Raw genomic sequence first — 23,288 nt, forward strand, 5'->3', positions numbered from 1 at the left:
CGATGGGGGTGGGGCCCTCCTGGCAGCGACAGCTGCATGCGAGCGAGAGAGAGAGGCGGGTCAGGCGAGCGAGTGGTGGCCTTCGGGCGTTGGGAGCAGGCCGCGGGCCGAAGTGCATGGCTGGCTGGGCCTGCGCGCGGGTGTGCGTGTGTTGTTTTTTTTTACAAAAACTTTCCGAGGCCAAACGAAACGAAACAAAATCCTAAAAAAATACCGTGATAATTTCTAAAATTATCTCTGAATATCTGTAACACAGTGAACATTTAATCAAGCATAGAAGAATTTGAAAATATTTTCCTAATGCATTTAATGCACTTTTTGCAAATTGAATAAATACCAAATAAGTTCTAAAAACTCCAAATAATATTCAAATGAAATTCCCACCTCTTTTATATTTTGAGGAAGTCATCTTATCCCCTCTCCTTCAGTTTTCTTGAGTGGAAAATAATATTTGAACATTCGAGAAAACTCCAAAATACCATAAATCATGAGATGCAAATGGTTTCAAATATTATTTTAAATAATCGTCTATTGGTTTCATAATCCATTTCCATTTTCTTTCTGATAATTAAAGGAGTCATATTTCCTTCTCTCTTTATTTTATTTGAATGAATGGAAATGTTTTGAAACTCAAAACGGAAAACTTTCCAAAAATGAACCAAATGAAATTCAAAAGTGCTCCTCATCACTTCCCACTCTATTTCATATATTCTGAAGAAGTCCTATTATCTTCTCTCATGAAAATCCTTGAGTGGCATAGAGTTTCTGAGTTGGACTATTGTTCAAATGGAATTCAAATCAACTTCAAAACCCCTTTTCATTTCGTTAAATGGAAGAAGTCATATTATCTTCACTCTAGGGTTTTGTGATGAATGAATTTGAATTCATGGAGATCAAAATGCGAGATGAAGGTTTTGGGAAAGTCCTTTTATTCCCTCTCATCAACTTTCAAAAAGTCTTAAATTTTCACTCAATTTCACACAATCAATCACACAATAGTCAAACAAACATTCATAATAATTTATTTAATATAACATTCCAAAATTTAGAATTTTGGGATGTTACAGGATGGTAGATGCCTCATTGAAGAATTACCTACCAAAGATGGCAATACCTGGATTTATCCTTGCTTTTTATGCCTAGCTAGGGGCGTTAAACGATAGCTCTTGTTGGGAGGCAACCCAATTTTATTTTTATTCCTTGCTTTTTGCTCCTGTTTAGTAATAAATAATTTATCTAGCCTCTGTTTTGGTTGTGTTTTTTATGTTTAACTAGTTGAACCGTTGCGCCAAATGGCGCAGAGACCTGCTGAATACATGTTGTCGATGAAAGTAGTTTCATGCTGCAAGAACCTTCAACTAAAGCCATGTTCGCGATGAAAATAGTTTCCTTTACTAAGGACAGGCCATGTATATACAGTCGGTTTAGTTGTGGTCTGCTAAATCCATATGCGCCTTGAAAAAAACATGGTTTAATTTGCAGAGCCTCGCATGTTTCAAGTATGAATAAGAACTACAAACACTTTTTGTGAGATTCGAACACATTTCTAGAGTTTTTATTTCTTAGTACATGTTGTCTAAAGTAACATTTGCCGAGAGAGAGAGAGAAGCATACTCCTCTCTCATTATGATTATTATTATTAAAAGGTATTAAATTCAAAATAAACAATTTCATTTACTTGAAGCATTTGAAGAAAGAGAACTTAGACATACTTTTACGCAATGCTCATTTAACCTGTGAAGGACTACACAATGCTCATTTAACCTATGAAGGACAAAAATATTCCATCCTCTCTGAATGATGAACTAAACTAAATAAGAAATATATGCAGTAAATTCATTCGAAGTAGAAAAGGGATCTTACATCAAATAAGGCATTACAACAAACATGGTGTTATCTTAGTAAAAGAAATTACATCATTAGAAGAGAAAAGGGAAGAAAACCAAACATGAGGTTGAGATTAATACATCTAGGAGGAGGTCGTAGACATCACTTTGATCATGACATCACTGTGATCATTTTGCGGCCTGGGGAGCAAGGATCCATGGTTTTTATATGCCTTGTCCGGCTGCTGGAGTTGATGACATGGAAACGTCATCTCTACCATCTCGATGGCTTAGACCCAGGGAGCCGGATGTTCATCTCAGCCCTCCCCAGCTTCCATCAATGGATTTTTATAGTCAGGGTTAAAGACTGAGAGGCCCTATGCATGTTCACAAAAACACAATTTTGACAAATTATCTCTATTGTAAAATTGAGGGAGTAACTCATTATTCGAGAGAACTGGTCGTACATGAAGCATCAAGAACACACGTGCAAAAATCTAATTCTAACTGAATTTAGCTTTCAGTTGGCATTTCCTCAAACAATCAAGTGCACCTATTATTATTTGGCTGACAAAAATATGAACACCAAACATGCCATCATCATTAAGCAATTCAAGGATGTCTATGAATCGGACATGAAATATTTGGAGCATGGAATAAAAAACAGCACACTGTCTTCTGGCGTAGATGCACAATAGATGCACTCCTTCAAATAGAGATCAATTTTCAGCTGAAACGATAGATGCACTCTTTCAAATATGCATCATAGTAGGTCCTACAAAAATCACGAGAAATTAGAGGATGCAACTTGATGACTGCCTTCTATATCATTTGGAGGACAAAAGAAGCTAGAAAAATTGTGATGAACCACCAATCCCTGTTAAAAGTAACTATCATTCCCCTTTGATATATGGATATATCAATCAAGAGAGAGAGTGGGGGGGTTATACCAGGAAACACTTTGCAAACATAAGCTTTTAAACTGGTAGTCAACTTACTGTCAACATGTAAGGTTGCCTCATTTCTGAAAAACACAAATCCACCCTAAATTTTCACATGAATAAAATGTAGATTTTCTCTTCTATCAAGATATTACATGTCTGGTATCTTCTTGTAGGAACTGCTACCATCATTTGCTTCTTCTCACAAAGAATTCAATCCATAGTATGCCAAGAAGCTATGAAAAAAAATTAATTTCTTCAAAGAATAAAATACATTGCAGAAATAAAATACTCTATCAGAGAGTTGGCAGGCAAGGTAGTAGGGACAAGAAGAGCAAGAACTAACTTTGAGAGGATATGGGCAAACTCCTGCATTGTGCCCTGGCTGACCCCTACGCTTACGCCATGCCTCCTGTATCCATTCCTCATTCCTCTGTGTTGTGATAGAAATTCAGAATGGCAAATAAAAGTATTATTAGATTGCAGCCTTAATTTCTTATCCTTTAGTAGATGCACATTTGATTCTATTCTTAGATTGCAGCCTTAATTTCTTATCCTTTAGTAGACGCACATTTGATTCTGAAGGAAGAAGACGGGAAATATGCATATAGCAAGAAATAGTAAAAATATGTTCTTTCGAACTTGCATGGCTATTTGTTTTTTCTGTAAACATGCCAATCTACTGCCATCTCACTCGCCTTAATTTCTTACCTTTTCATAGATGCAAATTTGATTTTGAGCAAGTAGAGAAGCAATATACGATAGCATACATCAAGAAAGAGTAGAAGAATGTTCTTTTCAGCTGATGTACACTATAGATGCAAATTATATATATACGACTATAATTTTTTTCCTGTAAATACACTGATGTACTACCATCTCATTACAAATTATGTATCGTGCCAAGGAAAAATCATTTTACTTTTCAGCATATATATACGATCATACGGTAGTCACACATATAAGCAGCACCACAAAAACAAACACACAAACATGACACCTGGAAAAATCAGGAACGGAGGAATTAGCATGACAATAAGAAGTAAACAAATAGGGTAGAAAAGTGCAGTGCTTAGAAAAGAATGACAAGGAGAAACATTGACCAAAGGAACAGAGAAGGAGCAACCTTAGCGATTCTAGAGCCTGCAAAATAGAAGGAAAGGAAGGTTAGCCAAACAAGCCAGTCTGTTCAATACCTAACACAACAACAAATCAAAGACAACCTAGCTTTACATGGCAGAAATTTCAAGAGAAAAAATATATAATATGATATCTAACTGTGCGAATACATTAGGAAATACCACTTCCAAATTAGAGCGCACCATTCCCCAAAACTCAAGGACTCAATATTCAAAAACTACACATCATGATAGTTAGTTGTTCTACAGCAGCAAGCTAAATAACACCTAGGTTGTGTATTATCTCATCACACAAAGAATGTAAATCATCACTCCATAAGATCAAGATTTACTATTTATTCTACTTCTGCCCCCAACGCATGAAAATGCAGCTCCATTTGGAATCTGCTCTCCAGTCAAGTATTTTGTTAAGCAAATAGGCACATAGCAAAAAACCAAACCAGATTCCCGCCTCCATATATGCTTCACGTATAGTTGTTTACCAATTCTAGTTCTGCTTGAAACATCAAGCATAATTGGCTACTGATTCATTTATAAAATAGAAGTGCACCAAAAAATAACTATTTGAAATTACAAATAGGGATAGGCCAATAGATGACCTCTTAATTCCATAGGAATCACAAAATCCCAAAAAACGGTACAATTATCATTTTATAAATGTTCGCACCTTAAAGTTAACAATCTTCTCAAATTAGCATACAGGGCTAACATAAACTTAAGCAAGACTGTCCAAATGATCATGGTACATGGTGGATTTATCATAATTAATATTTGGCTGGAAGTGGGCTACGTTCTACAGATATTCTGAAGCTCATTTTCAGTAGTCAGATAAATCGACCTGCTACAGCGCCTCTAGCCGCCCACCAACACCCACGATAGGCCACCATGGACGACGTGCACCTGATTCCACCAGGAAGCCAATCCTATACCATCGCTAGTGTGCGCGCGCCTAAAGTGCACAGTGAGGCAGATCTTCCCTTCGTGGTATATCTGCATCAATATCCCAACCACAACAAGAATCACTGCCAAGAATGATTATCACCCGACAACACTATTTTTTTAACAAGTTTCATGGTGGCAATTCATAGAACAGTCCAACATAAATAAAGAAGCTGCAACCATAGTGTGAGAATTGGAAGGGAATACTGAAGCGAACATGGGCGCAAAGAAATACACAACTGAACTGGAGACAATGAAAGTAGACCACTCCAAAACATTAAGAAACCTATAGTCGTTAATGTGGAAACTAAATCTCATTGAGGTGGAGATGACTCATAACCTACAGATGAAAAGAAGAGCTCGCCTGCAGATTGGGACCCTCGATGTAGCCATGGAAGCCTAGCCATACAAAGTGGTGCTTCGATGCGAAAACTCAAGGCAACCGTGGCAAGGCCCCATCGAACAACGCCTCATTTCCTCTCACTCCACCTATTTCCCATAACTTAGATTCATAATCAAATATTCAGGTGCAATAACAATTTTTGTCCGGTTATAAGTTAAAACTAAGGAAATTAAATACTAATTAGAATCTGAGACACATCCAACCAAGGAAATCGATCTACAAGATGCCCTTGCAGCACAAGACAACTCCTCCCTTAGCCAATCCATAGACGACAGCTCATTGGTCGCTACTTGTTGGCGCATTCAGACTTCTCCTTTCCCTCTATGACAAAAAATCAACATGTGAACATAAGAATCAAAATAAGAGAAGGAACAAGCAGTACTCGAGATGTACAACAAGCGTGCGCTTATAAGCTATTATATGTCCGTATGAATGTGCGAAAAACATGGGGCTCTAAACTATAAATCAGTTATTAACTAATAATGTTACATTGGTGACTTCATTGCTTCACATGTCCTTATTTCAGCACAACATGTCATGCATATTTAGAAACCGCGACATATATATCAACCGCACTAATATGGCAAACAATTAGCTAACCCTGGCATATTTACCTTTCACCCGTGGTTGTGATCTTTTCGCATTAATCTCCAATACTGAATCATCCACGATCTTAATGGATCCTTTAAAGGGGCCATGAGTGGATTCATACTTGAACATATGGTCCAATAAATGGGAGGAGGGGTGTTAACTTGAGAGGTGAAGGGAAGAATATAATGGCAGATTTAGATTTGTCAAATTCCGATGCAGTAGAACATCCCACTGGATGATTTCTGTCATTGCACCTAATAATAGAAAAAAGTAGGAACCCAATTGTGCAAAATTAGGTGTTAAGTAATTTTTCTATGCTCTAAATACAGTGCAACATGGTCTGATGCAATTTTGATACAAAGTAGTACAAAACTAACTACTGCAAAACTATGAGTTCAACACCTAAACTTTGAGTTTCAGTTGCAGAAGTTCTCATAGCAAAAAATATGCAAATCATATAGCATTATTTCCTTACCATGTACTTAGCATCAATAAAAGGACTATTGACAGCCACAACTTCAATGACACCTCTACTGGAGCATTGATGCCTCTTCTCAAATCCTCAATGACTGAATGATCATTAATTTCTTCAATCCTCATAACTGAATATTTCTTGTGTCTGTATGTCACTTGACTCACTCCCTGGCCAGCACAGTAGCAACATCAGCAGGTCAACCGCAGCAAGCAACAAAGTCAGTATACAACAAAACATAGCTTCATAGCTTCATACAAGATACAAGCATTATACAAATATTACAACAAAGCATCAACATCAGGCCATCAGCAGCCCAACACCCAGACAAAGCACCGAGCAACAAGCCAGCAAGTATGCACACAACAAGCAAGCACACACGCAGCACATCAACAGCAAGCACGCACACATCACACGTGTAATAAGCAGGGCAAGAAGACCAGGAAGAGCAGTGATTCAGAGGAAGTTACCTCGCCGGGGATGGGATTCCTGGCGGTAATGGTGGAGTTGACTCGGGGCGGCGATGGAGGTCACTCGAGGCGGCGCCCAAGGCGACTCCAGGCGGCAGCGGTGGCGTGGCCATGCAGGCACCCTCGATCCAATCCGCCACCCTGCTCTTGTCAATGGGGCGACGCATCATCACCTCCTACTCGCTGCAGCTCTTGTAATGGTGTGGCACCTGCGGCTGCTCTTTGACGGTGAGCATCCTCCCATGATGGCCGAGCAAGGTGGGTGCAGAGGCAGCGGCTACGCTCATGGTGCAGTAGAGGCAAGCCAATCTGCCTCCTTGGCTGGCATCCACGCCTCTCCTCCTTCTCCGGCTGGTGACGCCCAGCTGATTTCCTCCTTCCGCGGCTTCCTCGCGACCTGGGTGGATAAGGACCTCGGGGAGGCGGTGGATCTCGTCAAATGCGGGGGCTGCGGGAAGGAGGGAGAGGGGAGGGGCGCGAGCGCCTGTGTTGATGAGGAAGTGAGGAGGGAGGATTGTGGCAGCTGCGGGTTGGGGGCTAGCCGGCTAGGGTTCGTTCGGTCGTGTGCTCCCTCCATTGCCCCCTGGCCTTCTTGATTTCCTCTGCTCCGCCTTTTCCTTCCTCTCCTCTCTCGAGGACTCGCCATGGCTCTCTGGCCCTGCCCTTTGAACTGGTGCGCGAACGGACGGGGCGAAGTCCGGGTGGGGTGGAAGAGGCAGGGCTCGGGGTGGAGCATGTGAGGACAGAGGAGGAAGAGCTCAGGGCAGACATAGACAGAGGAGGAAGAGCTCGTACCAGGGATGGAGGACGGATGTGGGTGGGACAGCGGCTAGGGTTCGTGTGGCTGAGACGAGTGAGGGAGGAAGGAGGCGGGGGCGTGCGGCTATGGGGTTTGGGCGACCAATGGGCTTTTCGGAATGAATGACCAATCGTACCATTTCACCCCGCACCCACCCAACACATCGCGACCCCATCGACGAAGCGGCCCACTCGTCATACACAGGTGAAAGAAACAGCAAGGTGAAACACACAGTGAATATCTAACGGATGAGGAGAGCCGAGGTGGGATTTTTACCCTGATCTGACGGCCACGAATGGCCCAATCGGGGGAGCCTTCTAGAGGTGAGTTAGCTAGCCTCATTATTGTTTTAAATTAGTGTTTGTGCCAAGTAGAACCGTTGAGAAGACTTGGGGAAAGTCTTGTTAATCTTCCTGTAAAAAACAGAAACTTTAGCGCTCACGAGAACTGCTGCCATTTTTATTTGGAAAGTGGTATTTAGTTAATTATTTTTTCATATGATTATTAGATAAATTCCTCACGTCCAGCAATTTATTTTAGAATTTTTGGGGTTCCAGATCTTGCGCTAGCTATAGATTACTACAGACTGTTCTGTTTTTGACAGATTCTGTTTTTCGTGTGTTGTTTGCTTATTTTGATGAATCTATGGCTAGTAAAATAGTTTATAAACCATAGAGAAGTTGGAATACATAAGGTTTAACACCAATATAAATAAAGAATGAGTTCATTACAGTACCTTGAAGTGGTCTTTTGTTTTCTTTCGCTAACGGAGCTCACGAGATTTTCTACTTTAAGTTTTGTGTTGTGAAGTTTTCAAGTTTCGGATAAGGATTTGATGGATTGTGGAACAAGGAGTGGCAAGAGCCTAAGCTTGGGGATGCCCATGGCACCCCCAAGATAATCTAAGGACACCAAAAAGGCAAAGCTTGGGGATGCCCCGGAAGGCATCCCCTCTTCGTCTACTTCCATCGGTAACTTTACTTGGAGCTATATTTTTATTCACCACATGATATGAGTTTGGCTTGGAGCGTCTTGTATGATTTGAGTCTTTATTTTTTAGTTTACCACAACCATCCTTGCTGCACACACCTTTTGAGAGAGACACACATGATTCGGAAATTATTGGAATACTCTATGTGCTTCACTTATATCTTTTGAGTTATATAGTTTTGCTCTAGTACTTCACTTATATCTTTTAGAGCACCGTGGTGGATTTGTTTTATAGAAACTATTGATCTCTCATGCTTCACTTAGATTATTTTGAGAGTCTTAAATAGCATGGTAATTTTCTTAAATAATCCTAATATGCTAGGTATTCAAGATTAGTAAAAACTTTCTTATGAGTGTTTTGAATACTAAGAGAAGTTTGATGCTTGATAATTGTTTTGAGATATGGAGATGGTGATATTAGAGTCGTGCTAGTTGAGTAGTTGTGAATTTGAGAAATTCTTGTGTTGAAGTTTGTGATTCCCGTAGCATGCACGTATGGTGAACCGTTATGTTAAGAAGTCGGAGCATGATGTATTTATTGATTGTCCTCCTTATGAGTGGCGGTCGGGGACGAGCGGTGGTCTTTTCCTACCAATCTATCCCCCTAGGAGCATGCGCGTAATACTTTGCTTCGATAACTAATAGATTTTTTCAATTAGTATGTGAGTTCTTTATGACTAATGTTGAGTCCATGGATTATACGCACTCTCGCCTTTCCACCATTGCTAGCCTCTCTAATACCGCGCACCTTTCGCCGGTATCATACACCCACCATATACCTTCCTCAAAACAGCCACCATACCTACCTATTAGGGCATTTCCATAGCCATTCCTAGATATATCGACATGCAAGTTTCCACCATTCCGTTTATCATGACACGCTTCATCATTGTCATATTGCTATGCATGATCATATAGTTGATATTGTATTTGTGGCAAAGTCATTGTTCATAATTCTTTCATACATGTCACTCATGAATCATTGCACATCCCGGTACACCGCCGGAGGCATTCATATAGAGTCATATCTTGTTCTAAGTATCGAGTTGTAATTCATGAGTTGTAAGTAAATAAAAGTGTGATGATCATCATTATTAGAGCATTGTCCCAGTGAGGAAAGGATGATGGAGACTATGATTCCCCCACAAGTCGGGATGAGACTTCGGACTAAAAAAGAGGCCATAAAAAAGAGAAAAGGCCCAAATAAAAACATGAGAGAAAAAGAGAGAAGGGAAAATGCTACTATCCTTTTACCACACTTGTGCTTCAAAGTAGCACCATGATCTTCATGATAGAGAGTCTCCTATGTTATCACTTTCATATACTAGTGGGAATTTTTCATTATACAACTTCGCTTGTATATTCCAATGATGGGCTTGCTCAAAATTCCCTAGGTCTTCGTGAGAAAGCAAGTTGGATGCACACCCACTTAGTTTCTTTTTGAGCTTTCATATACTTATAGCTCTAGTGCATCCGTTGCATGGCAATCCCTACTCACTCACATTGATACCTATTGATGGGCATCTCCATAGCCCGTTGATACGCCTAGTTGATGTGAGACTATCTTCTCCCTTTTTGTCTTCTCCACAACCACCATTCTATTCCACCTACAGTGCTATGTCCATGGCTCACGCTCATGTATTGCGTGAAGATTGAAAAAGTTTGAGAACATTAAAAGTATGAAACAATTGCTTCGCTTGTCATCAGGGTTGTGCATGATTTGAATACTTTGTGTGGTGAAGATGGAGCATAGCGAGACTATATGATTTTGTAGGGATAACTTTCTTTGGCCATGTTATTTTGGGAAGACATAATTGCTTAGTTAGTATGCTTGAAGTATTATTATTTCTATGTCAAAGCTTTTGTCTTGAATCTTTCGGATCTGAATATTCATGCCACAATTAAGAAGAACTACATTGAAATTATGCCTAGTAGCATTCCACATCAAAATTCTATTTTTATCATTTACCTACTCGAGGACGAGCAGGAATTAAGCTTGGGGATGCTTGATACGTCTCCAACGTATCTATAATTTTTGATTGCTCCATGCTATATTATCTTCTATTTTGGACATTATTGGGCTTTATTATTCACTTTTATATTGTTTATGGACTAACCTATTAACCGGAGGCCTAGCCCAAAATTGTTGTTTTTTTCCTATTTCAGAGTTTCGTAGAAAAAGAATGTCAAACGAGAGTCCAAGCGGAATGAAACCTTCGGGAACGTGATTTTCGGAACGAACATGATCCAGGAGACTTGGACCCTACGTCAAGCAACCAACAGGGAAGCCACGAGGTAGGGGGCGCGCCTACCCCCCCCCCCCCCAGGCACGCCCTCCACCCTCATGGCCCCCCTGTTGTTAAGGCATATCTCTCTCGATGTAGTTTTGGTGATTGATGAAAACATATTTGCGGACTAACCATGTGCTTTGAGCATTTCAGAGATTCATCCTTTGGCTCGAGACGATTTCTTTCCCCTCGGAGTGTTTTTCAAGACGGTGTAGCTCTTTCGTTTCTTATTGGTGGACTAGTTTCGTAGGAGTCACCGTACTATCAAGAGGGGGTCCGCTTTGGTAAGGCTAGGGTGGAATCATCACGTACACTTCCGCTTCACACCCTCTGGACCTTCCCGCGTTGTTGGAGGTTTGTTTCCCTACTGTTTGAGCAGTCCTTGGCCCCAGCGCTAGTACCGCGGTGCCTAGCGGTAGTACCGCTTGAGGGTCCTCAGCGGCAGTACCGCTATGGTACCGGGCCACTACCACCTCGACTCGAGGGGGGCGCTTCTCGTGTCGGGTTGAGCGGCACTTGTAGCGGTAGTAGGTGCAGTAGTACCGCTCGAGAGCGGTAGTACCGCCCTACCACCGTGGCAGTACTGCGCTGGGCCGGTCCCTCCTCTATCTTCAAGCCCTCCCAGGCTGGGCGGTAGTACCGCAAGGGGGGCGGTAGTACCACTGGGTCCAGCGGTAGTACCGCTGGACCCTGCGGTAGTACCGCCCTCTGCGGGGCTGTTTTGGGGGTAACGGTTGGATGGGGTCCTTTTGTATAAAAGGGGGTCCCCTTCTTCCTCGATGACCTACCTCTTCCCCCATAAGCTCCATTAATGCTCTAAGCTCCATTTTTGCCCGATCTCTCTCCCTAGCCAATCATACTTGTTGATTTGCTCGAGAGTGGTTGAGAAGGCCCCGATCTACACTTCCACCAAGAGAAATTTGATTCCACCACCAATCCCTAGTGGATCTTGTTACTCTTGGGTGTTTGAGCACCCTAGACGGTTGAGGTCACGACGGAGCCATAGTCCATTGTGTTGAAGCTTCGTGGTGTTGTTGGGAGCCTCCGATTGAGTTCTGGAGTTTGCCCCAACCTTATTTGTAAAGGTCCGATCGCCGCCTCCAAGGGCACCAATAGTGGAATCATGGCATATCGCATTGTGTGAGGGCGTGAGGAGAATACGGCGGCCCTAGTGGCTTCTTGGGGAGCATTGTGCCTCCACACCGCTCTAACAGAGACGTACTTCCCCTCAAAAGGAAGGAACTTCGGTAACACATCCTCGTCTTCACCGGGTCCACTCTTGGTTATCTCTTACCTTTACTTGTGCAAGCTTATTAGTGTTACTTCTCTTGCTTGCTTGTATGTTCGTTGTTGTTGCATCATATAGGTTGCTCACCTAGTTGCACATCTAGACAACCTACTTTGATGCAAAGTTTAATTTGGTAAAGAAAAGCTAAAAATTGTTAGTTGCCTATTCACCCCCCCCCCTCTAGTCAACCATATCGATCCTTTCAATTGGTATCAGAGCCTCATCTCTTTACTAAGGACTTTGCCGTCCGAAGAGTATGGTTGATACCGTAGACGGTGTGGAGGAACACTCCGGTGTGAATCCGATCTCGTCTACGGGCGATGGGGGAACCTTGGTCTCTCGTGAGGAGTTCAATGTGGCCTTGGAGACATTGAAAACCACCATGACGCCCGAGGTTGAAAGCATGTTTACTAAATTCATTGAAGGGCTTAAACTATCCACTGCACCATTGAAAGTGGGTGATCCCACTGACAAGGTGACGGATGCTATCTCCGACAAGGGGGAAGCTAGTAGTGAAAAGGCTCCTTCTTCTAGTGGTAAAAATGGCACCGACATCTTTGCCCATGTGGAACCACCACTTGTTTATGGTGGACCGATTCCTTCCACTCATTTGAATCATGCCGGTCCTCCCCTAAGATTGTGAAAAATGAGGACTTTGATTCTTGGGTCTATTGCTTTAAGCGTCATTTAAATCATGTGAACACTAATCTTTGGAAAATCATTGAAGAAGGTTTCCATCTGCATGATCCAAGCAACTTCACTCCTCGAGAAGCTGTGGATAATCAATTCAATGAGAATGCTCTCTTCATCATTCAAGATGTAATTCCACCCGAAGATCTACCTCATCTTCGGCCCTTTGCCTTGGCCAAAGATGCATGGCTTTGTGTTATCTCTCTCTACCGGGGAAGCGCAAGCATTCAATGCTCCAACTATGAAGTAGTGCAAGATGAAGCCGATGAGTTTGCAATGAAAGAAGATGAAGAACCTCGTGAGCTTTATCGGAGAGTAACCAAACTCGCGGTCTCACTCGGAGATCATGGGAGCAAGGACAAGGATGACAATTGGATCAAGCGCAAATTCCTCAAGGCAATGATGTCGTACCACAAGGCCATGTCCTCTGTCATTTGTCAAAGGCCAGACTTCCACACTTTGACCTCAAGTGAAGTGTTGTATGAGTTTGTGGCTATGAACATCTTGGACAATACTGCCGACAATGCGGTGCTTCATTCTCAAAGGGCAAAGAAGCCCAACCTTGCATTGAAGGCCAAGGTTTGTGTTGAAGAAGAAGAAGAAGAGGAAGAAGAGGAAAGCAACCCTGAAGATACAAAGTATGCCTATCATGAACACATGGCACTTTCTTCAAGGCAATTTTGGAGCAAGAAAAACTCAAGGCCAAACTTTAACAAGAACAACTCAAGTGGCACGAAGAGCAAGCAACATGTGAGGACTTGCTACAATTGTGGCAATGTGAGTCATTTTGTTACTGAGTGCACGTGTGAGAAGAGGGAAGACAATGGTGGCAAGCTCATTCGAAAGGACAAAGCCAAGTCTTTCCCCAACAAGAGCAACTTCACCAAGAAAACCCCTCACAAGGCGTTGGTGGTTCAAGAAGAGTACCATGAGGATGATGATGATGATGATGATGATGGTGAGTCGGTTGCCATGGCCTCCGTTGCCATTGCAAAAACTGCACGGATATCTCTCTTCGACTCACCCAATGAGAACATCACCGCCAAGTGCCTCATGGCTAAAGCCACCAACAAGGTAACCCCCAACATCAAAGCTACCATCATTAATAATCCTTCCTTGATGGATTGCATTGATGAATGTGAGGGACCTAATGTGGAGGAAAATGAGTTTGAGTCCTTTATGGGTAAACTCAAGGGTAAAACCAAGAAGCATTTTGTAGCTCTCTTGGAACAACTTGGTGAAGCCAATGGCGTGATCGAGGCTCACGAAGATACTACCTCCAAGATGGAGGGGCATAGTCGTGACTATGCCGATGGGATTTTGGATCTTTCCAATGCTCTTGAGGAAGAACGTGGTCTTCGTTTGGCTCTTGAGGAGTCACACAACATTTATCATGCTAAGTTAAAGAAAGATTTGGATCATGCTCTCGTTGTTTCTCGTGTGCTAAACTCCAAGAAGGCCAAACTTGGGGTTGATCTTGCTAGACTCGAAGAGGAGTTTGATCTACTTGACAAGGCTCACAAGGCTATGAAGGGTGCTCATGCTAGCCTCAAAGAGTCTCATGATCAACTTCAAGTAAAGCTAACCAAGGATAAAGCCATTTTTCCTTGTATAATGTTAATTGATAATGCAAATGCTACTAACCCATGTTGTGAGCATGTGCATCTTGTTGAGGAGAACGCTAAGCTAAAGGTGCAACTTGAGAAAGGTCTTGTGTCTTGCATACAAGGCGAGAAGAACCTCAACGACCTTTTGACCAACCAAAAGGGAGTTGTGGCCAAGGAAGGGATTGGGTACGTGCCCAAGTCCAAGAACAAAAACAAGAATGACAAGGCTAAACGACCTCCTCCTCTCAAGCAAACCTTTGTGAAGGAGGGAGAGGGAGCTACTAAGGAGAAGGAGAAGAAATCCGTGAGGGGTAGTGATGCCAAGAAGGGAAACGCTTCCCTTCCCAACAAAACTGACAACTTTAACCCTTCTTATGTGTTGTGCCGTGCTAGAGATGGGTGAGGGAGTCCTGGATTAGGCGGTCTCCAGACAGCCAGACTATATCCTTTGGCCGGACTATTGGACTATGAAGATACAAGATTGAAGACTTCGTCCCGTGTCCGGATGGGACTCTACTTGGCGTGGAAGGAAAGCTAGGCAATACGGATATGTATATCTCCTCCTTTGTAACCGACCTTGTGTAATCCTAGCCCCCTCCGGTGTCTATATAAACCGGAGGGTTTTAGTCTGTAGGACAACATACAATCATACCATAGGCTAGCTTCTAGGGTTTAGCCTCTTTGATCTCGTGGTAGATCAACTCTTGTAATACTCATATCATCAAGAACAATCAAGCAGGACGTAGGGTATTACCTCCATCAAGAGGGCCCGAACCTGGGTAAACATCGTGTCCCCTGCCTCCTATTACCATCCGCCTTAGACACACAGTTCGGGACCCCCTACCCGAGATCCGCCGGTTTTGACACCGACATTGGTGCTTTCATTGAGAGTTCCACTGTGTCTTCACCATAAGGCTTGATGGCTCCTTTGATCATCGCTAGCGATGTGGTACGGGGCGAGGTTTTCCTCCCCAGATAGATCTTTGTATTCGGCGGCTTCGCACTGCGGGCCAATTCGCTTGGCCATCTGGAGCAGATCGAGAGCTACGCCCCTGGCCATCAGGTCAGATTGGGAAACTTGAACTACATGGCCGACATCCGCGGAGACTTGATCCTTGACGGATTCGAGCCCATGTCTGACGCACCGCACAGTCGCGACGAGCATGATGTAACGCTGCCGACAGATAGTGTTCGGGAGACCGCATCCGAAACTACTCCGGCTGTTAATCCGGAGCTAATCGTGCCATCCGAGAGCGGAGGGAAGACCCCGCCATGGAGGCCGCACTCTTAGTGGCGATAGAGCCAGATACTAACTTCACCCCTTTCGAGAGCCGCGTCGCCGAACCACTGGATTTACCTCCGGCCACGGACTCCGAGCCGCTTACATCTGTGGTCGTCGAATCCGACGGGGCACCGATCATGGAGTTCACCTCCGCGGATATCTTTCAGCACTCACCTTTCGGAGATGTGCTAAATTCATTAAGGTCTCTCTCCTTGTCAGGAGAACCTTGGCCGAACTATGTCAGGATAGAATGGGATGCGGACGACGAAGAAATTCGCTGCCCACCCACCACCCACTTAGTAGCCACTGTCGACGACTTAACCGACATGCTCGACTTCGACTCTGAAGACATCGGCGGTATGGACGATGATGTAGGAGACGAACAGGAACCACCGCCCACACGGCGCTGGACCGCCACTTCATCACATGATGTATACATGGTGGATACACCCAGAGAGGGAAATGGCAAAGAGACAGTGGAGGATGCCCCCTCCAAGCAACCCAAGGGCCGATGTCAGCGGCGCCGCTCTAAGTCCCGCCATAGCAAAAACAGTGATAACAGCGCAAGAGGAAATAACAGTCCAGTCGACTCTAGAAGAAACGACGACCGCACCACCCCGGTGGCAGAGCACGATCAAGATGCAAGTTGCAAACATAGTACGGATCCGACGTACAGACACGACGATGCCAAGGATAAACCTCATCAAACCCCGTCCGGGCAAGAAAACAGTTCGAACGAAGATGCACACATCATCCCGGAAACGCACTTGGAGCAAGAGAACCTTCGCAGAAGGCTTATTGCCACAGCGAGGAGCCTGAAGAAACAGAAGCAAAGGCTCAAGGTCGCACAAGATACGCTCAACAGCAGGTGGAACAAAGTAACAAAGTATGGTGGAAGTTACCATAAAAATAGCTATCCAATGCGCAAGCTATTACCAGAATTTGATGATGAGGCCTTAGAGCCCATACAGCTGAAGAATGATACGGCCAACCGGCCAGATCCACCACCTTGTGAACGCGATAGAGCGGCTAACAAAGTCGCGCATAAGTTAACACACGATCTACGTGAGAACTTGCGTCAAAAATCTGGCGCGACCAGATCCATCTATGGATCTTGGAAGCGCGCTACGGTACAAAACCAACACAGAATACTACAACCGTCAAAACACCATGGCACATCCCAATACAAGGGTGCCGCACACCCCTTATGTTTCACCGATGAGGTGTTGGATCACGAATTCCCAGAGGGATTCAACCGGTGAACATAGAGGCGTACGACAGGACCACAGACCCTGGAGTCTGGATAGAGGACTTTATCCTCCATATTCATATGGCTCCATGCCATTAAATACTTGCCCCTCAAGCTTAAAGTGCCAACTCGGCACTGGCTGAAAAGCCTCCACGAAAACTCAATTGGAAGTTGGGAGGAGCTCGAGGACACTTTTCGAGCCAATTTTCAAGGGACTTATGTCCGACCTCTGGATGCAGACGATTTAAGTCATATAATCCAACAGTTCAGAGAGTCCGCCCGAAAGCTTTGGAACAGGTTCCTCACCAAGCAGAACCAAATCGTCGACTGTCCGGACGTTGAAGCCTTAGCAGCTTTTAAACACAGCGTCCGAGACGAATGGCTCGCCAGACACCTCGGCCAAGAAAAACCGAGAACAATGGCAGCCCTAACAAGCCTCATGACCCGCTTTTGCGCGAGCGAGGACAGCTAGTTGGCCCAAAGCAGCACCAGCGACCCAAGCATGTCCGAAGTCAGGGATGGCAATGGTAAACCACGACGCAACAAAAACAAGCATCAAAATAAAGAAGGTAGCCCAGATAACACGGCGGTAAACGCCGGATTCAGGGGCTCCCGACCAGGTTAGCGGAAAAAGCCTTTCAAAGGCAGCAGAGAAGGACAATCTGGCCTAAACAAAATTATTGACAAACTCGGTCAGATTCACGGCACCCCAAACAAACTTGCAAATCATACCCACAAGAATGTTGGGTCTTCAAGCAGGCCGGTAAGCTAAACGCCGAACACAAAGGGGAAGAGACACCGAGCGAAGACGAGGATGAACCTCGCCAGCAAAGCGCCGGAGGTCAGAAAAAGTTCCCACCACAGGTTAAAACAGTAAACATGATCCATGTGACAAAGAGGAGAAGCAAGCATGCACTCCGAGGCACACGCGCCATAGAGCCCGTCACCCCTAGGTTCAACCCCTGGTTGGCCTGCCCGATCACTTTTGATCGTAGGGATCACGAGACAAATATCCGGCACGAAGGACTGACGGCCTTGGTGTTAGACCCAATAATAAATGGGTACCATTTCACACGAGTCCTCATGGACGGCGGCAGTGATCTAAACCTGATATATCAGGACACAGTCCGCAAAATGGGGATAGACCTGACACAAATAAGCCACAGTAATACTACCTTTAAGGGAGTAATACCAGGCCAAGGGGCCCGCTGTACGGGCTCTCTACTACTAGAGGTGGTATTCGTTTCTCCCGATAACTTCCGAAGCGAAAGGTTAACTTTTCACATCTCCCCATTCCGAAGTGGTTATCAAGTACTACTCGGAAGAACGGCTTTCGCTCGTTTTAACGCAATACCGCATTATGATTTTCTCAAGCTTAAGATGCCTGGTCCACGTGGCATCATCTCAGTTAGTGGAAATACCGAACGCTTCTTACGTACGGAAGAGGATGCGGCGGCTCTAACAGCCGCAAACTAGACAGCCTCACCAACCAGAAAAAAAGACAGGTCGTCAAGACCACGGACACGGTTAAACGAATCCGGCGTTCCATCATATATACATGAGATTGCTTTGATGATCAAACCCTCATAAATGATACCAGGGGCTTCCCGCGTGTAATCAGGGCCAGCCCGGCTCAACTTGGCTTCTCTTGAATTTTGATAGTTCATTGATAATAACCGATTTTTCTTTTTGGCACGGCAACTTTCACCTAAGTTCTTTCCTTTTACAGATGACAATCGTGCTACACCCATCTAGGACACAGCACAACGGAGACACAGGCGCAGACATGCAGCAGGGACCCGCCCAAAGGTTTCTTTTTAGATTAAGACCCTGCGTAAACCTTTTCTACTATCTCTTGTTGCTCACATCCCCCGGATACTCCACACAATCGAGAAGGATGTTGTCGTTATTGGCATGTGGCCACGTCAGGATTTTGCACGTACCTGGACACATGGGGTTTCTTATTAAGGGCATTGTTTAGCCTGGTATATGTTATAAAGACCGAACACCTTTGGGAGTGTTCGGCGTCGCGAGTTTGTCCCTATATGCATTAGCTCTGAATCATGTCTTTGGTCAAATGTTGGGTTTGCCCGGCTCGCATGTTTTGGTACCTTACGTTCTGTTATATCGGCTAAGGTAGCATTGGGAGAACTACTACGATTGTGCCCTGGTTCATCCAGATGAGCACCTCAATAGAGAAGCCGAAAACTGACTGTCATGATATAGCGAGAGACCGGCCAGCCACTCGATGACTCATCGGAATCTTCGGGATTCCCCCGCATTAATGAAGGGCTGTTTCCCGGTCATGTACGTACGCGCCCCGTATTCGGACAAGCGCAGAAGTACCAGGGGCTATATAGTAGCCCCACCGTCAAACTCCTATGGCTAAGTGAAAGTGTTAAAGCAATATAGTCCGATTGCCTCGTTCTCTATCCTATCACCTGCTTAACGGACCAAGACATTGGATCAAGTATGGATATGCATTTTCTGTGAACACCCCCGCATTATATGTGTGGGGGCGGAAGCCGACGACTGCAAACTTTCAGGTTATATACATATATACATAAATGGCCGCACAGGAGGCATCATAGTACTTTCGGGAAAAATTATAAATAAAGCCTTGATAATTCAACAAAACATTGTTTTTACAATGGGAATACATGTCATTAGAACATAAATTCTTCTAACATTGAGCCTCTATCGAACGAGCGCCTTCAAGAACTTCTTCAAAGTAGTGCTCGGCAGCCACTAGGCCTACGGCCGAACCCTGTGTCGCAACAGTGGTGGCCTCCATCGCCGCCCAGTATGTATTGACACGGGCAAAGGCCATCCTCGCACCCTCTATGCACGCCAATCTCTTTACAGCATCGATGCGTGGCACAACACCAAGGAATTGTTGCACTAAACTAAAGTAGCTATTCGGCCTTGGCCCTCCCGGCCACAGGTGATCCACAACAGACCTCATGGCAAGTCCGGACAACCTATGGAGCTCGGTCCACTCGGCCATTCGCTCATTCAACAGCAATGAATGGACTGGAGCATGAAACTGTGACCAGAACAGCTTTTCCACTTCGCGATCTTTCTGATCCTTGAAGTATTCAGCCGCATCAGCAGCACTTGCAGCCAAATCCACGTAGGCATCCGTGGAACTCCATAGTCGGTCAAGAGGAGCATACTTCGAATCTCCGAATCTAGTCCATAACAAGAAGGGCTTCCCAGACACGATATCTGCAGCTTGTTGCAGCTCCTCCTTCGTCGCTCTAATTTTGGAGCGGGCTTCCTTGGCAGCCACCAGGGCCTTCTCTAGGTCCGTCGCCTTCATCCGGTTTTCTTCTTCAAGAAGCTGGTAATGGTCAGCGGCATCTTTTAAATCTACAACCATCTTTGCTATTTTTTCCTTGCTCTCGCAATGCATGGCCTGTTCGGCCCTTAACTCTTCGCCCGCCTTTAGAGCGGCCGCATTGCTACTCCTTGCTTGCTCCTTGGCTCGGGCAAGCTCCGCCCGAAGGGTCTCCACGGTGGCAGCTCCATCTGCAGTCACAACATATTAAAGATACTGGCATCATGCTACTCTTATTATGTGACGATCACCAGAGAAATCACTCACCATGTGCCTCGTCAAGCCGCTTGTTGACAAGCACGATGTCGGCATCTGCCGCATCAAGTTGCCGCTTTAGCTCGGCAAACCCATCAGTCTGGCTAGCCACCGGAGCTTCAACCACCTACACATAAAGGCGGTCTGGTTATTACCCGGGACTATGATCCTCTATTTTCCGCCGTTTTTAATGACAACCAGAGTCTCCGGGGCTACTATCTGCATAGGGCACACCTAACGTGTGCGGTACTATCAAAAACATACACTATTTCACGTACCTCAAAGCCTTTCAGCAGACTCATAAAGGCTTCATGCAAACCGCTTTCAGCGGATGAAATCCTTTCGATTACCGTACCCATTAGTGTACGATGCGGTTCTGAGATGGCCGCTTGCCCCATAAGATCCTTCAGCGCGTCCGACCGCACACTGTACGGACCCTTGCTGTCGCCCTCCTTAGGTGCCGGATACTGGGGATTCCAGGTAGCCAAAGGGTTATCCTCTGGCCTTAGTGGATCCAGAGATACCCTTTGCGACGACACTTCAAGGTCGCCCGCTTCATAAGGCGGGTGTCAGGGGGAGGCGTTTCGCTCTCCATCATCTCCGGAAGAAGATCCCCCGAACACGAACTCTATCGAGAAGGGCTATGATCCGGACTACAATTTATAAGCATCGGTTATGTCTTTGGAAGTAAGGTAGGATGTTTCCACTATTAAGTACTTTTCGATTACTTACAGCTCGGTAGAGGGCTGACCTCGCGTGGACATTGCGCAGCAAGAATACCCTCCGAGGCAGGACCCTCTGATGAAGATTTCTTCTCCCGTTTGGAAACCTTGGTTTCCCGATCTTTAGAGGTAGTCCTCTTCCTTCCCCGGGGGGAGAGAATGTCAGATTCTTCCCTTTGGTTGCCCTCCCTCGCGGAGGCGCTCATTCCCCCGGCTGGAATAAATAGCGAGTGAGGCCCGCTTTCGCACTCTCTATTCCCCCCCCCCATCATCTTCCTTTGAGGGCACTGGATAAGGCGCCAGCTCGAGCATCTTTTCCAGTACCGGATTGTCCAAGCCCTCAGGAAGGGGGGCCAAACACCTGATCATCATCGCCTTTGTTATCCAGTCCTGGTCAAAGAGCGGCTCTTTAGAATGATGCCATGATAAATAAAAGGACAGTAGGTTCGACATGGGATTACTTACTTGGGCAGCGGGGCGGTTGTAGCTCAGACCCACGTCCTCGGTGGTGTCCGGACACTCTATTTGGGGTCCGAAGAATGATTTGTACATCTTTGCGTGCGCCATGCCGAGGAAATGCTGAATAGCTCGCGGTCCTTCCGGGTTGAATTCCCACATGCGGAGGGGCCGGCATTTGCAAGGCTGGACTCGACGAACTAGCATAACTTGCATTACCATAACCAGACTGAAATCTCTCTTGAAGAGATCTCGGATACAGCTCTGTAGTATTGGCACGTCCTTTGTTGGACCCCAGCTCAGCCCCCTGCTAATCCATGACATCCGTTGCGGTGGGGGGCCCGAGCGAAAGGTGGGTGCAGCTACCCACTTGGCACTTCGGGGAGCTATGATGTAAAACCACTCCCGCTGCCACAATCCGGACACCTCTAGGAAGGAACCCTCTGGCCATGGAGCGTCAGCGATTTTGCTTATTAAAGCACCTTCGCACGCTGCGTGCTGCCCCTCGATCATCTTCGGCTTCACATCAAAGGTCTTGAGCCACAGGCCGAAGTGAGGGGTAATGTGGAGGAAGGCCTCACATACGACAATAAATGACGAGATGTGAAGAAGGGAATTCGGGGCTAGATCATGAAAATCCAGCCCGTAATAGAACATAAGACCCCTAACAAAGGGATCCAGAGTGAGGCCTAGTCCTCGGAGGAAGTGGGAGATGAACACGACGCTCTCGTTGGGTTCGGGAGTAGGGATGACCTGCTCTCGGGCAGGCAGCCTATGCGAAATTTTGGCAGTCAGATATCTGGCCTCTCTCAACTTTTTGATGTCCTCCTCTGTGATGGAGGAAGGCATCCACCGACCTTGAAGGTTGGATCCGGACATAGTTGAAGGTCCGAAGCACCTGACCTGGCCTTTGGGTGTTAGAACTCGATGCGGGGGAAGGATTCGATTGAGCACGGGAGGGAAAAAAGAAAAAGCCTCTTCCCCCTTATAAAGAGGGTGAATATCAAGCGTCCTCTTCATGGCTGTTTGGGACTTTCCTAAGATCTAGGAGTCATACCAACAGGCACGGTTGGGTTACCCACGTCTGTATTGATGAGAATCCCGTGATAAGGGGAACACTATCTCTGCTTTGACAAGACGTGTCAAGAAAACCGCCTCTCGTTATGTGCGGAGCTGGTTGAGAAAAACGGTTCGAATAATGACTGGGCCATGGCATGATGTCATGCTGTCAAAACGTGTCAGCAGATTAGATTTGTGGAAATATTATTCTCTCTATAGTGGTATGTGGAACTTATTTTGCAGGGCCAGACACTATCCTTGTATTCTAAACTCTTCCATGGTGTATGTGGAGGAGGAACCCGCCTTGTAGTGTCGAACACAATACTGCGCGCCGGACTCATTGTCATTGAAGCCTGGTTCAGGGGCTACTGAGGGAGTCCCGGATTAGGGGGTCTCCGGACAGCCGGACTATATCCTTTGGCCGGACTGTTGGACTATGAAGATACAAGATTAAAGACTTCGTCCTGTGTCCGGATGGGACT

At 45.3% G+C, this 23,288-nt stretch overlaps 1 long non-coding RNA gene across 7 annotated transcripts; it reads right to left on the reverse strand.

Annotated features, from left to right (window-relative positions):
• Positions 1-1,654: 1,654 nt before the first annotated feature.
• On the reverse strand, positions 1,655-7,694 carry LOC123046170 (uncharacterized). Of its 7 annotated transcripts, none has more exons than XR_006422011.1 (7): positions 6,782-7,694; positions 6,315-6,481; positions 5,863-6,093; positions 5,190-5,569; positions 4,745-4,896; positions 3,114-3,910; positions 1,655-2,601 (listed from the first exon to the last, which is right to left on the reverse strand). It is a non-coding gene; the product is annotated as an uncharacterized lncRNA (long non-coding RNA). The 7 variants fall into 7 exon arrangements; XR_006422014.1 differs by having other exon boundaries at positions 1,658-2,601; positions 5,863-5,959; positions 6,782-7,693; XR_006422017.1 differs by lacking the exon at positions 5,863-6,093 and having other exon boundaries at positions 1,671-2,601; positions 3,114-3,200; positions 3,690-3,910; positions 6,782-7,690.
• Between the last annotated feature and the right edge of the window lie 15,594 nt (positions 7,695-23,288).

This window comes from Triticum aestivum, chromosome 1A, assembly GCF_018294505.1.
Source record: "Triticum aestivum cultivar Chinese Spring chromosome 1A, IWGSC CS RefSeq v2.1, whole genome shotgun sequence".
NCBI lineage: Eukaryota > Viridiplantae > Streptophyta > Magnoliopsida > Poales > Poaceae > Triticum > Triticum aestivum.